General features: G+C 44.0%; 1 long non-coding RNA gene and 1 pseudogene across 2 annotated transcripts in view; both read right to left on the bottom strand.

Moving 5' to 3' along the window:
- LOC108312206 overlaps positions 1-6,134 on the bottom strand; it is a 20,755-nt gene extending 14,621 nt beyond the window's left edge. For both annotated transcript variants that reach the window (XR_005202071.1, XR_005202070.1), the window contains exons 1-2: positions 5,428-6,134; positions 3,128-3,425 (exon numbers count right to left, since the gene is read on the bottom strand). This is a non-coding gene — a long non-coding RNA (uncharacterized LOC108312206). The remainder of the gene's footprint in view (positions 1-3,127; positions 3,426-5,427) is intronic.
- A 168-nt stretch (positions 6,135-6,302) lies between these two features.
- Positions 6,303-11,838, bottom strand: LOC108312204 (annotated as a pseudogene).
- Between the last annotated feature and the right edge of the window lie 1,128 nt (positions 11,839-12,966).

The following is a 12,966-nucleotide window of genomic DNA, read 5'->3' as shown; positions in this document are numbered from 1 at the left end:
CATACGAGGAGCAGGAGGACAAGCATCCCAGTCACAGAGAACAACTCGTGCAAAGGATGTGGAAAGCTTGGCACGCTCCAGGCACAGATGGAAGGTCAGTGTGCCTGGGAGATGTTGGATCACATGGCATCGGAGAGGAGGGTCAGATCCAGGTCATGGGAGCCTATGACGCCATCCTAGAGTCTGGGCTGACTTCTAAGCTCAGTGGAAAGTCATGGAAGGTTTTAAGGAGAAATAAATACTTCATGGCCTAATTTAATTGCAAGAGGGTTGGCCAGGCATAGTGGCTCATGCCTCTAATTCCCGCCCTTTGGGAAGCTGAAGTAGCAGGACTGCTTGAGGTCAGGAATTGAAGACCCAGCCTGGGCAACACTGCAAGACCCTGTGTCTATTTTATTAAAAATAAAATAAAAGGGGTCAGTTTGACTATTGGTAGGGGATGAGTTAGATGGGGCAAAAATAGATAAAAGGGGGCCAGATAGGAAGCTAATGTGTGATTCAGCTGACAGATGATGGTAGACTTGAAAAAGACGATGCTACAGAGGGGTGTGAAGGGAATGAACCCGAGATATATCCGGGACAGCAGCAGACGGAGTCCTTGATACATGGGGTTTGAGATGAGGGGGAGAGGAAAGGAAGCGTTAAGAATGACTCCTAGGTTTTTGACCAAAGCAACCATGTGGATGGTGGTGCCTTCGGTGGGGATGAGGAAGGCTACTGAGGGGCTGGACATGAGCTGGAGGCCAGAACAGGTTTGGGATGGGAAATCAGTAAGTTCATTTAGAATCACGAGTTTCATACAGGACACCACTGAAAAGTGGAACAACAGAGACATTATAACCACAAGCAGTTTCTTCGGAGTCTCTGTTGCCTTCTCTGTAAATGTGGAAAAATAATGCCTTCCTCCTCATTGTTGTAAGGAATGAATGAGGAAATATGCTGAACATCACAGCATGAGTGCTCAAAAAACTAACTTTCCTTATACAACTATAGCAAGTTCTAGGCAAAACCATTAACTACATCAGTGGCTCCCAGAATTTGGGTTTATTGACTGAGACAGTAACTTAAAACAATGGATAAAATTATGGGTGACTGCCAAATTCTTTTTTTTTTTTTTTTTGGGACGGAGTTTCGCTCTTGTTACCCAGGCTGGAGTGCAATGGTGCGATCTCGGCTCACCGCAACCTCCGCCTCCTGGGTTCAGGCAATTCTCCTGCCTCAGCCTCCTGAGTAGCTGGGATTACAGGCACGCGCCACCATGCCCAGCTAATTTTTTGTATTTTTAGTAGAGACGGGGTTTCACCGTGTTGACCAGGATGGTCTCGATCTCTTGACCTCGTGATCCACCCGCCTTGGCCTCCCAAAGTGCTGGGATTACAGGCTTGAGCCACCGCGCCCGGCCTGTGACTGCCAAATTCTTATTTTGCGAAGGTAGGACATTAGATAAACAACTACTAACCATGATCATCATCACTTTGTAAAAGAAATAATGTTTTAATACCGAAAAATGTGGGAAGGTCATTTGTTATTTTCAGCTTAACAGCAGTAAAGGATAATACTGTCAGCCTTTCTTCTCTCTCTCTCTCTTTTTCTTTTTTTTCTTTCTTTCTCTGTCTTCTCCTCCCCTCCCCTCCCCTCCCTTCCCTTCCCCTCCCCTCCTCTCCTTCTTTTTTCTTACAGGATTTCACTATGTTGCCCAGTCTGGTCTCAAACTGCTGGACTCAAGTGATCTTCCCATCTCAGCCTCCGAGTATCTGGGATTAGAGGCATATCCCGCCATGCCTGGCTATATTGTCACCTGAGCTTTCCAATGACCACTTCCTGTTCTATTTTCCCCTTGCACCACACGGCAGTGAACAGTGTCACGTGCAGGCACTGGGTGCATGGACACGTTTTGAGAAAACACTGAACTGAGCAGCAGCTGAATTCAGCCTCCTCTCCTTTGCTTGTTTGCATCCCTGATTCTTCTCTACGTTTTTCTCCTTGGTTTGCAAGGATTATGTTGTCCTTTCATCCCTCCTGATGGCAGCTATGGATGGTATCCCACTGTGGTAGTCACTATTTCCCATCATCCCCCTCTTCCTGGCCACCTAAAAGCCTACATTTCCCAGCTCCCTGCAGCTGGCAAAACAGTGTGACTAGTTCTGGCCAATAGGATGGGAGTACAAGTGTTATCTGTCACTCAGAGGTGGAAGCATTTAAGGGCCAGAGTGGGATTCTCTGTGATTTTTATTTTCCCCTCCATCCATAGTGAAGCATCTGTCAAAATGGAGATGCCACATATGAAAGCAACCACTGCATGGAGGACAGCTTCCCCAGAAAACCGCCCAGACTCACAGAGGTCTCTGCAGGAGCAAGGAAGAAACCTGTGTAAAGCTCCTGAGATTTTGGCATTGCTTATTACTGCAGCATGACTTGGTCTGCTTTAGCCAACGGCAACAAGACTTGTTTGACTTGAGCAAGCTTACATCTGATTTTGATAAGTATCAGTCTGAAAAGAAAACAATTCCTGTTTTTCAATTTTTAATTAAAAAAAACTATCTTGCATTTGCCTCCATTTGACCCATACTGGGATGCTAGGTTGAATTCTTTTGTTAATGATAATGAAATATCCTAGCTTGAACTTGGCTATAATGAATACATTTTAAACAGTCCTGCCAACTCCATTTTGCCCGCCCTGAGCTATGTTTGCCCACCTTATGTAGGGCATTCTGTTCCGAAAGCTTGTGGTCTAAGACACCTGGCATCTTTGTAACCAATTTTCTGAAAAACAGGGCCTACCAGCCCTGTATATCCTATATCTGTAACTGGGTAACTGCTACCCCACGTCCTGAGTAAAAAAAACAACTTTAAGTATAACTTTTTGTTAGGCATCCCCTTCTCCCCTAACTTGCTCCTTCTGCTTCTGTAATAATCTGCTTACCGCCCCCGACCCTAAACTGGTATAAAAATGTGGACCACCCTTTGTTCTGGACCAAGAGGTCTGAGCTCCAGCTGACTCTCGGACGCCAGCAGGCATAAAGATGGACTCTCAACAAACTCGCTCAGGTGTAACAATTTAAATAAAAATCTCATAACACTAGGATGAAAAAAAATCAGATATCCCCCAGGCCCCTTTATTACTCACCAGATGTGCCTTTAAAGCTGCTTTCTTTCTGGGCATTCTCAAAGAATCTTGATAAACGACTTATCTGTTGCATTTTCCTCAGGTTCTTGTTAAAACTTCTGTTATATAAAGTGCTAGGTAAACACAACATAATACGTTGTTCTGGGTTGTGTTCAAACAGTGAAATTGACAGTTCTCTAGTTAACTGGATCCAAGAAAGAAGCCAAGCCCACTTATTTGGATATCTTTAAAAGTAAATTGTTGATTACTACTCATTTGTTCTTAAGGCGTTTGTGGTGCATCTGCAGAATACTTGTCTCTGGTAAAAAAAAAAAAAAAAAAAAAAAAGATGAAAGATGGCCGGTGTGCCTGCATTTCGGGATGCCTTGGAGACATGCGAAGGCCTTTGGGTTTTACTCTGAAGACAACAGCTTCAGCCTCACATACTCCTAACTACAGTTCACTGAAGAGAGTGCCTTTTCCCATGTGTATGGAGCAAGTTCTGAGTCACCCTCATTGGACTTACCTGAGTTGGCTACCCACGTTGCATCATTCTGCCAAGGAATAGAATCTTGCTGATTGGCCAGGCCAGAGTCAGGTGCTCACTTTTAAACCAATCAATAATGGCAGGAGTCAGCAAACCACAGTCTATGAGCAGGTTGCCTGTTTTTGTTAATAAGTTTTATTGAAATGTGGCTACATCTATTTATTTAACGTAATGACTATGACTTTGCCACTACAGTAGAAGAAGTGAGCAGGAACAGAGACTGTATGATATGTTTGGCTCTGTGTCCCCACCCAAATCTCATCTTTAATTGTAATCTCCATGTGTTGAGGGAAGGACCTGTAGTCCCCATAGGTAGAGGGAGGTGATTGCATCATAGGAGTGGTTCCCCCATGCTGTTCTCACGATAGTGAGCAAGTCCTTAGGACAGCTGATGGTTTTATAAGGGGCTCTTTTTTCTGACAATTCTGGAGGCTAGAAATCTGAGATCAAGAGACAGGCAGGGTTGATTTCTCCTGAGGGTTCTCTCCTTGGCTTATAGATGGCTGTGTTCTCCCTGTGTCTTCATATAGTCCTCACTCTGTGTATGTCTGTGTCTTTATCTCTTCTTCTTATAAAGACACTAGTCATTAGTTTACAGCCCACTCTAATGACCTCATTTTAAGTTAACTACCTACGTAAAGACCCAATCTCCAAATATAGTCACATATTGAGGTCCCACGGTTTAGGAAGTTGACACGTGACTTTGGAGGGGGACTGAATTTATCCCCCAATAAGGGGATGGTGTGGTAGGACTGGTCATAGTTGGGTAACATGTTCCACAAGGGCTGAGTGAGGGGAGGTCATTTTTAAGTAGAAACCAGGATGTTTTCACTAAACTGCAGTAAAACCGATGCTGGCTGGCAAAAGAATTTGTCCAGTGACATTACTATTGCTCTGGGGGCTCTAGAAGAGGGAAATGAGTGGGCCGACTAGAAAGAATGCTAGAGGAAAAAATTCATGTTTGACAGTGGGAGGAACTGGACTGCTATGGAGATAATGAATCAAATACTATGTCAGAGGGAAGAAAAGTACACTGTCTTCAAGTGCAAAATAAAACAGCAAAACGGAAAGCTGTAAACACAGAAACCTTTTGTGCAACACAATTTTAAGCTCTTGTCTGTGAAAACCTTGGCATTAAAAATCAAGGGAAAATAGAAAAGATAAAGTGCTCACAAATTGTAGGTTTACATTAACTATGTGGATCTTTGCCAGGACTAAAAGTCCATGTTAGCAACTTAGCAAGGGTTCTTACAACGGCAGACATGGAGGGGCACACTGCCAAAAAAGAAAAGGAAATAGGCAAAAGGTACAGTTCAATATGTCCAGGAAAGGAATTCTTGGCTCACAAAAGGGAAAACAAGAATGACCCAGTTCCCATTGGCTTGTTTTCTTTATAGTGTCTAATAAGAAAATTACCCACATAGATTAGCAGTGAGCTAGCACAGTGGTTCCCCAAGTGTGGTCCCAGAGCACCAGCATCAACCTCAGCAACAGCATCCATAGGATGTGTAAAAAATGCAGATTCTCAGCCTTCACCTCAGCACAACCAAATCAGGAACTCTCAGGATGGAACCCAGCAATCTGTATTTTAACAAGCTCTCCACATGACTCTGGTCCACACCAAAGTTTGAGAACTACTGAATTCATGAATTTGGAATAAAATCTTTAAGCTAGGGATTACTCTATCTATTAGGATAAGATTCAGCTGCATATTAAAGAAAACTAAAATAAGAGTGGCTTACATAAGATAGATGTTCATTTTTCTTGTACATACGTGTAGCAGTTTAGAGGTGGTAGGATGGCTTCACGATCATCAGAGACTCAGGCTCCTCATAATTTTTTTTCTCCACTAAAATGCAGGCTTTTGTATTCAAAGTGCCTCATCGTTCAGTATGGCTGCTGGAGCTTCTTCAATCACATCAGTTTTTCCGGGCAGGACGTAGGAGGCAAAGGGGAAAGAAAAACGGCACATCTCCTAGTTGGTTCAGTCTTTTTGAGAAACTCCCTGGGAACTCCACCCAACAACTTTTGCATGTATAACATTGATTAACCCCATTGATTAAAGAGACCAGGACATATTCCTTTAGCTGGTAACATTGGTATATGAAATGAGGTTCTTTTAGTAGAGACAAGAGAAAGTGAAAATTAGTAGGTGACTAGCAATCTCTTCAGTAGTTGCAAACTGACTCAGCCTTAGGGTTTTGCAGCTTGGGGAGGGGGAGGTGTGTCCAGGGAGGGGAGGTCATTCCCTTTTTCTCAGAGAGGTGGTAAAAATTTTTAAGAGATTTGGAGAATGAGTTTTTGGGGAGAACTGCAGAGCTGGGGTTGAGCAAGCAGATTAAGGGGAGGAAGATGGCACAGGAAAGATTTTACTACTTGTGATGGGTCCATGTCTTTATTTTTTAATTTTTTATTTGAGATGGCGTCGCACTCTGTCACCTAGGCTGGAATGCAGTGGTGTGATCTCGGCTCACTGCAACCTCTGCCGCCTCCTGGGTTCTAGCGATTCTCCTGCCTCAGCCTTCTGAGTGGCTGGGATTACAGCTATGCACCACTATGCCCAGCTAATTTTTGTATTTTTAGTCGAGACAGGGTTTCATCATGTTGACCAGGCTGGTTTTTAACTTCTGACCTCAAGTGATCCCCTTGCCTCTGCCTCCCAAAGAGCTGGGATTACAGGTGCAAGCCGCCATGCCCAGCCATCTCATTTGTTTTGGAACTCATTAGACCACCACTTTCTACCCTGCTGGCCAGTATTTCCCCAGTGTCCCAGGCGCCAGTGTCATTACTGTCTAGTTTCTTGCTATTCAAAGTGTGGTCGATGGACCTGCAGCATGAACCTCACCTAGGAGCTTGGCAGAAATGCAGAATCTCAGGCCTGCCCCAGATTTACTATATCAGAATTGGCATTTAACCATCCCAGGTGATTTGTGTGCACAGTAAGCGAGAAGCCCCAGAATGTATTTTTACTTTGGTAGCCAGAACGAAGACTGGGGCACCAGCTGCATCACGCTTAGAAGGCATCTTTCCTTCTGTGCTCCTGGACACACTCATCCCTATATAAGGACATCATAATTTTTAAAATAAATTAATTAAAAAATTTAAAAGCCTTATATAAGGTTACCTAAATTTATAAGATATTGCCATTAAAAGTAATGGCAAAAAATGCAATTACTTTTGCACCAACCTAATAACATTGTGTATACAACATGATGCTTTGAAGTATCTATACGTTGTGGAATGGTTAAATCTAGCTAATTAACAGTTGCATAACTTTACATAGTAATCATTTTTGTGATTCAAGCACTTAACATCTCTCTTTGCACTTTTCAAGAATATATTATGGTGTCATTAACTACAGTCACCTTGCTGCACAATAAATCTCTTGAATGACTTCCTCCAGGGAAACTGTAATTATGTATCCTTTGACCCACGTTGTTCAGGTATACTGAAACAAAACTCAGCCACATCCCTTGATTTGCACTGGTCCTTGAACAGTGAAGGAGAAAACTTGGATTTGGCCCTTGGTTCCCTGAAGGAGGTTTGCAAGGTGAGAGAATGGCCCCTGACTGCAAATACTGCACTTTGTGTAGAAAAAAAGTCTGCCTGAATGGGCCAGGGTAAATGAACAGCTGGATATGGGGCAAAGGGAACCACATCACAGTTACCACGTGGGACTGGACTGACCATGGCGGGGCCCAATATGGCCTGCAGTGTTTGCTGCTCTGGCCCAGAGGCGGGAGCGGAGGCAGGTGATTGGCAGTGGACACAAGCAGACTCTCTAGAGGGCACAGGAGCTCTTAAAGGGCTGAACTTGAGACACAGAACTGTCTTTGAGCTCAAGGCACCATGGAGTAAGATTTAGAAAATGTCTCATTTATTGAGCAGCTACTGTATGCCAGCCACCATACTAAATGTCTCTTTTTTTTTTCTTTTGGTATATGAAAACTTATTACTACAGTGTTTTGACCATTAAAATTTATGAACTTGGTCTTTCTTTCTTGCCTTTGTATGGGGCCAAAAAAGAGACGTCGGCTACTTTGACAGCCTTAAAGTGGACTCCAGGAATATCACCAACAGCATGAACTCTGCGACCAAGTCCAGCAACCAGAGCGTCATCGTCTTCCTCAATAAAGTTCAAGCAACCGTCAGTGGGTACAAAGGCTGTGATTTTCTTGCCATTCTTGGTCAGCCGGACCCTGACACATCCTAATGGCAGAATTTGGCTGGCTTCAACTCCTACTTATTTCCAGCACAATTCCTTTTGCGTGAGAAGCACCTCTAAAAGGATTGCCCTTCAGGGCTGTGCCCAAATGGGCTTTCCTGTACTGTGTATCACGCCACTGCTGGTCTCATGGGTGACTGTGGAGCTTCCTGGCAGTATGAAGCCCATGACACTTGCCCATCCTGCCGGCGCCATGGTCCTGAGTGAAAGAGAGAAGCAGCAAGGCACTAAAATGTCTTACGTATACCATCTCATTCAACTGGAATCCTGAGAGGTAGCTCTTACTGTTGCCATTCTATAGATCAGTCAACTGAAGCTCAGAGAGGTTAAGCAGTTGTTCAAGAGTACTTGGCTCATAAGCGGTAGGGTGGGATTTCAGCCGAGGACCATCTGACCCCAAACGCAGGCTCTTCTTTTGCCATAAAGCATCGAGTCCCTCAGTTTTCAGAGCAGTGTGCTAGGAGTTAGGGTTTCAAGGTTCCTGGCTCAGGTTACCTTAGACACAAGGACCATGATCAAGGAGGGAATGCAATGCAGACTATATTTATGGTGGACGCAGTGCCTGCTGCCTGATGTCCTCTGTTTCCAGAGTTTTGTCTCTCTCTCGCTCTCTCTTCTCAGTTTTAAAGATAAGGGTCTTGCTCTGTCACTCAGGCTGGAGCACCATGTTGCAATCATAGCTCATTGCAGCTTTAAATTCCTGGGCTCAGTGATTCCCCTGCCTCAGCCCCCTGAGTAGCCAGGGCTACAGGTACATGCCGCCATATCAGCTTATGTAAAAAGAGTTTTTTGTTTTTTTTTTTGTAGAGATGGGATCTCCCTATATTGCCCAGGCTGGTCTTGAGCTCCTGGCCTGAAGAGATCCTCTTGGCTCAGCCTCCCAAGTCATGAGGATTACAGGTGTGAACCACCACACCTGGACTGGGTCTCTTTTGTATGTGTGTCTGGGTCTGAAAGTCCAAGGGGGCTTCCTGAATTGGACACCTTAGAATTCATCAGGACTGGGTGCATGAGCCACGTGGGTTCTACCAACTTGCCAGCCATAGGAAGGGAAGTCAGGTGCTGCTTTGTCTCCTTAATTCATGACATAGAAAGAGAAACGGGAAGAGGGAAGGGAGCCAAATGTGCATGAGTACAGAAGAGAAAGAAGAAGGGTCCAGTTGGTTTCTGCCTTTATCACAGGGCCCTGCCAGCTAGCAAAATGTGTGCCTCTGACTGTCTCTGTTACCAGTCCAATCGGCAAGTCCTCCCACAGAATATGGCATGAACAGAAAGGATGAAAATGTTGGGAAGAGACTCAAGTGATCTACTCCCTTAATTGCTGAGACAGTAACATTCCCCCAACTCCAGCTAGCAGGAGAGGTAGGAAGAGGGGGTGCCAAAGAATATTCTCCACTCTGAGAAATGCGGGTGCTTGTTGGAAAGCAGGCTGTGGGGTGCTGGTACCACCTAGTGTGAACTGGTGAGAACTGATTGTACACATCTCTTCCCAAGTCTTCTCAGCGATGTTGGATTGGCAGCTTGATATAGGTCAGGGTGGGAGCATTTACACCACAGAAACTGGCAAATGCTACATGGCAGTGGTTTGTTCCTGGAGAGCCAGTTGTTAAACATTTACCAGCACAGCCCTGAAAGGAGATATATGTACACATGAAAGATCCTCAGAGTAGAGCAACCAAAGAATGAATCAATAAGTTATAACTAATATTCGTTAAATCCTCTTACAACCCATAGGAAGAAAAATAAATCTCTGTAATAGATTTCTAAGCTCTGACAATGTGGCTTTTTTTTTTTTTTTTTTCAGAAATAGTTCCAGTGAATCCAGAGTTTGTGGTAAAAGAAAGTCCTGTGGATGATCCAAAAGGCATTGAAGGTGATGCCGAGGGAAGGACGGAAATGGTCGTTATCCCACCTAAGCCTGCATCGGGACTCCCCCGCTGGCTTGCACTCAGATTGATGGTCCCCATGCTCAAGTTCCAAATTCAGTAGGTTTGTGGTGGGCTGAGAGTTTCCCTTTCTAACATGCTCTCAGCTGATGCAGTGACCACACTTGTACTTTGAGAACTATTGGATTAGACTCAGGATCCAATCCTAAAGCATTTCACTAAGAAGTGAGAGTGAGGCCAGGTTTGGAAGGAGGTGAGTGTCATGCAAACAAACGAAGGCGTGCAGGAAGCGTACCACTTATGAAGCACCTCCAGTGCACTGGAAAAGAAGTGCAATGCATTTTACATCTATCATTTCCTTGAACATCCTCTCTCTTTAGTAAATGCATTTACAGAGATGATGTCATGCTAACAAATAAGCACAAAGTTCTAGAGAAATGACCAGTTTCTCCCCTGAGGAGACCTGAAAGCTAAGGTGGCGGACAGAGGGGAGGAGAAAGGAAAGTTTCTTTATTCTCCTGATTTCTGCCCTTGGATAATTGTCATAATCTACTAGAGATGGGCAAAACAGGGCAGAGATGGAATAAATTTGCCCTGTCTTGAATACCAGCCAAAGGAAGTGCAGTTCCAATGGGAAAAGTTTCCAATTTCCCAGTGCCTGCCTTGTCCCAGGACACCCACTTCCCTGCACTGCCGGTGCCAAGCAGAGGAAGGAGAGGGTGGGGTAGGAGGCAGCGCCGTTGCCGGCATACTGATGAGCAGTATTTCCAATCACCACCGCACTCAAGCTTTATGCTATTCTTCTGATTTTCTCCATACTGTGATTGTAGATGAAAACCATACTGCAGCACATCCAATTATAACCAGATTCCTAACCCCCAGGACTCCTTGAAGAGGAAAATGTTTATTTATGGCTATGAGGAACCATTAATCTCTGCACTTAACGGCACCACACACAGTTCTACAACAGGTGGAAGACTGGGTGCTCTCTCTCTCTCTCTCTGTCTCTCTCTCTCTCTCCCCCCCCGCCCCCCACTTTCCTTTCTCCAGTCATGCACTTCCTGAAGTCTCAGCTGTGCACTGTATTATAAATTAGGCCCTGTAATGTTGGTTTCATAAACACCTTAGTGATGGATCAATTGAATAAGATTTATTCTTTGGTCTCCTGTACTAGGATCATCTGCCCTCTCCAGTGGGATGTCTTATTTGCACAAAACTTCTCTTCATCAAAAGCAATGTTTGTTTGGGGAAAGCAGTGAGGGGGTCTCTGTCCTTGGAAAATGGGAAAATGAAGCATTTTGTGGTTTTTGGTTGAGTGACTGATTGCTATCGTGGAATTATTAGAAATCAACTACAAGTCACTTTTTCTCTTCTTTCTTATGTAGACCATCTCTTCTATACTCTTCCTGCTACTGAATGTATTAAAAACCGTACTGCTTATCTTTTGCTACACAGCAATATCACTATGAGCTTAGCAGCTGGAAACAACTCACATTTATTATTTCGCAGTTTCTGTGAGTCAGGAGTCTGGAATGGCTTAGCTGGGTCTTCTGAAAGGCAGCAATCAAAGTGTCAGTGGGGGCTGTGGTTTTTTCTGAGGCTCAGCTGGGGCAGAATCTGTTTCTAAGTTCACATCATTGGTTGTCAGCAGAATTCGGTCCCTTCCTATGGGACTAAGGGCTTCAGATTCTTGTCTTCCGTTCCTAGAGGCCACTTTCAGTTGCTTTCAGTGTAGAGCTTCTTAACACGAACACTTGCTTCTTCCAATCCAATAAAAGAGAAACAGAGGTTCCAGCAAGATGGGTGCTACAATCTCATGTAACGTAGTAACCTCATCAGATATAGCCCATCAGTTTTGCCATAGTCTGTTGCTTAGAAGCAAGTCGCAGGTCGTGTCCATACTGAAAGGGAGGGAACTCACACGGGTGTGATTACCAGGAATTATGGGGGCCAGCATAAGATTTTATCTTCCACAAGGACATTCATCAATAATAATAATGGCTGGGAATGGTTGCTCATGCCTGTAATCCCAGTACTTTGGCAGACCAAGGCAGGTGGATCACTCAAGGTCAGGAGTTTGAGACCAGCCTGGTCAACAAAAGTTTAGTAGAAACCTCGTCTCTACTAAAATTACAAAAAATTTTAGCAGGGCATGGTGGTGTTCACCTGTAATCCCAGCTACTCAGGAGGCTGAGGCAGGAGAATCACTTGAACCCAAGAAGCAGAGGTTGCAGTGAGCTGAGAATACACCATTCTACTCCAGCCTGGGTGACGAGTGAAACTCTGTCTTCCCCCCAAAAATGATAAAAATTCAGCTATTAATGTTATTATTTGGTACCTAAACCACATAATAATATTCAAAGTATGTATGTATGTATTATTATTATCAATCTCACTTTAACTATTAAGAAAATTATGGAGGGACTTGGCAAAATCTGCATGTCTTTTAGCTCGGGGATGCAAACTCAAAAGCCTGCAGGGGCCAGGCAGGAAACATGCATGAATAAGATGGGGCAGGCAGGATTTGAATAAATTAGAGACTGGCTGATATGACTCAAGGAGGCAGCTCCTGGTCAGCCCCACCTCATTGTCATTCTTCAGATTTTGATTAAAATGCCTTAATTAAGAAAAAAGTTGGCCATAAAAAAAAAAATCCTGGCAAACCTGCCGGTGCAATTTACTTTATTGGCCACTAGATGGCGACTTAAGAAAAAAATCCTGGCAGAGATAAACATACCTGAAGTACAATTCACGGTATTGGCCACTAGACGGCGACTTTAAAAATCCTGGCAGAGATAAACATACCTGCAGGTGCAATTCACTTTATTGGCTACTAGTTGGCGACTTAAGTAGTAGATTTGAATCCAGGTTTGTTCCCCCAGACTTATCTGTCAGGAGTTTTTGGTTGCAGCAGAGATCATGAACACAGCTTAATGAGAAGAAAGAACATTTCTTGATTCTTGTGACTGAAAAAGGCTAGATTTCAGGTATGGTTGAATCCAGGGACTCAGATAACATCAAGAATATTTCTCTCCAAACAACTCAATCAAAAATGAGCAAAAAGCTTGAATAGACACTTTTTCCAAAGAAAATATACAAATGGCCAAAATACATGTGAAACGATTGCAAGTCATTAGTCAATAGGGAAATGCACTTCAAAACCACAACGACATACAACTTTGTAACCACTAGGATGGCAAGA

This window comes from Cebus imitator, unplaced genomic scaffold (assembly GCF_001604975.1).
Source record: "Cebus imitator isolate Cc_AM_T3 unplaced genomic scaffold, Cebus_imitator-1.0 Scaffold122, whole genome shotgun sequence".
Classification (NCBI taxonomy): domain Eukaryota; kingdom Metazoa; phylum Chordata; class Mammalia; order Primates; family Cebidae; genus Cebus; species Cebus imitator.
This window is presented reverse-complemented; position numbering and strand designations above follow the sequence as displayed.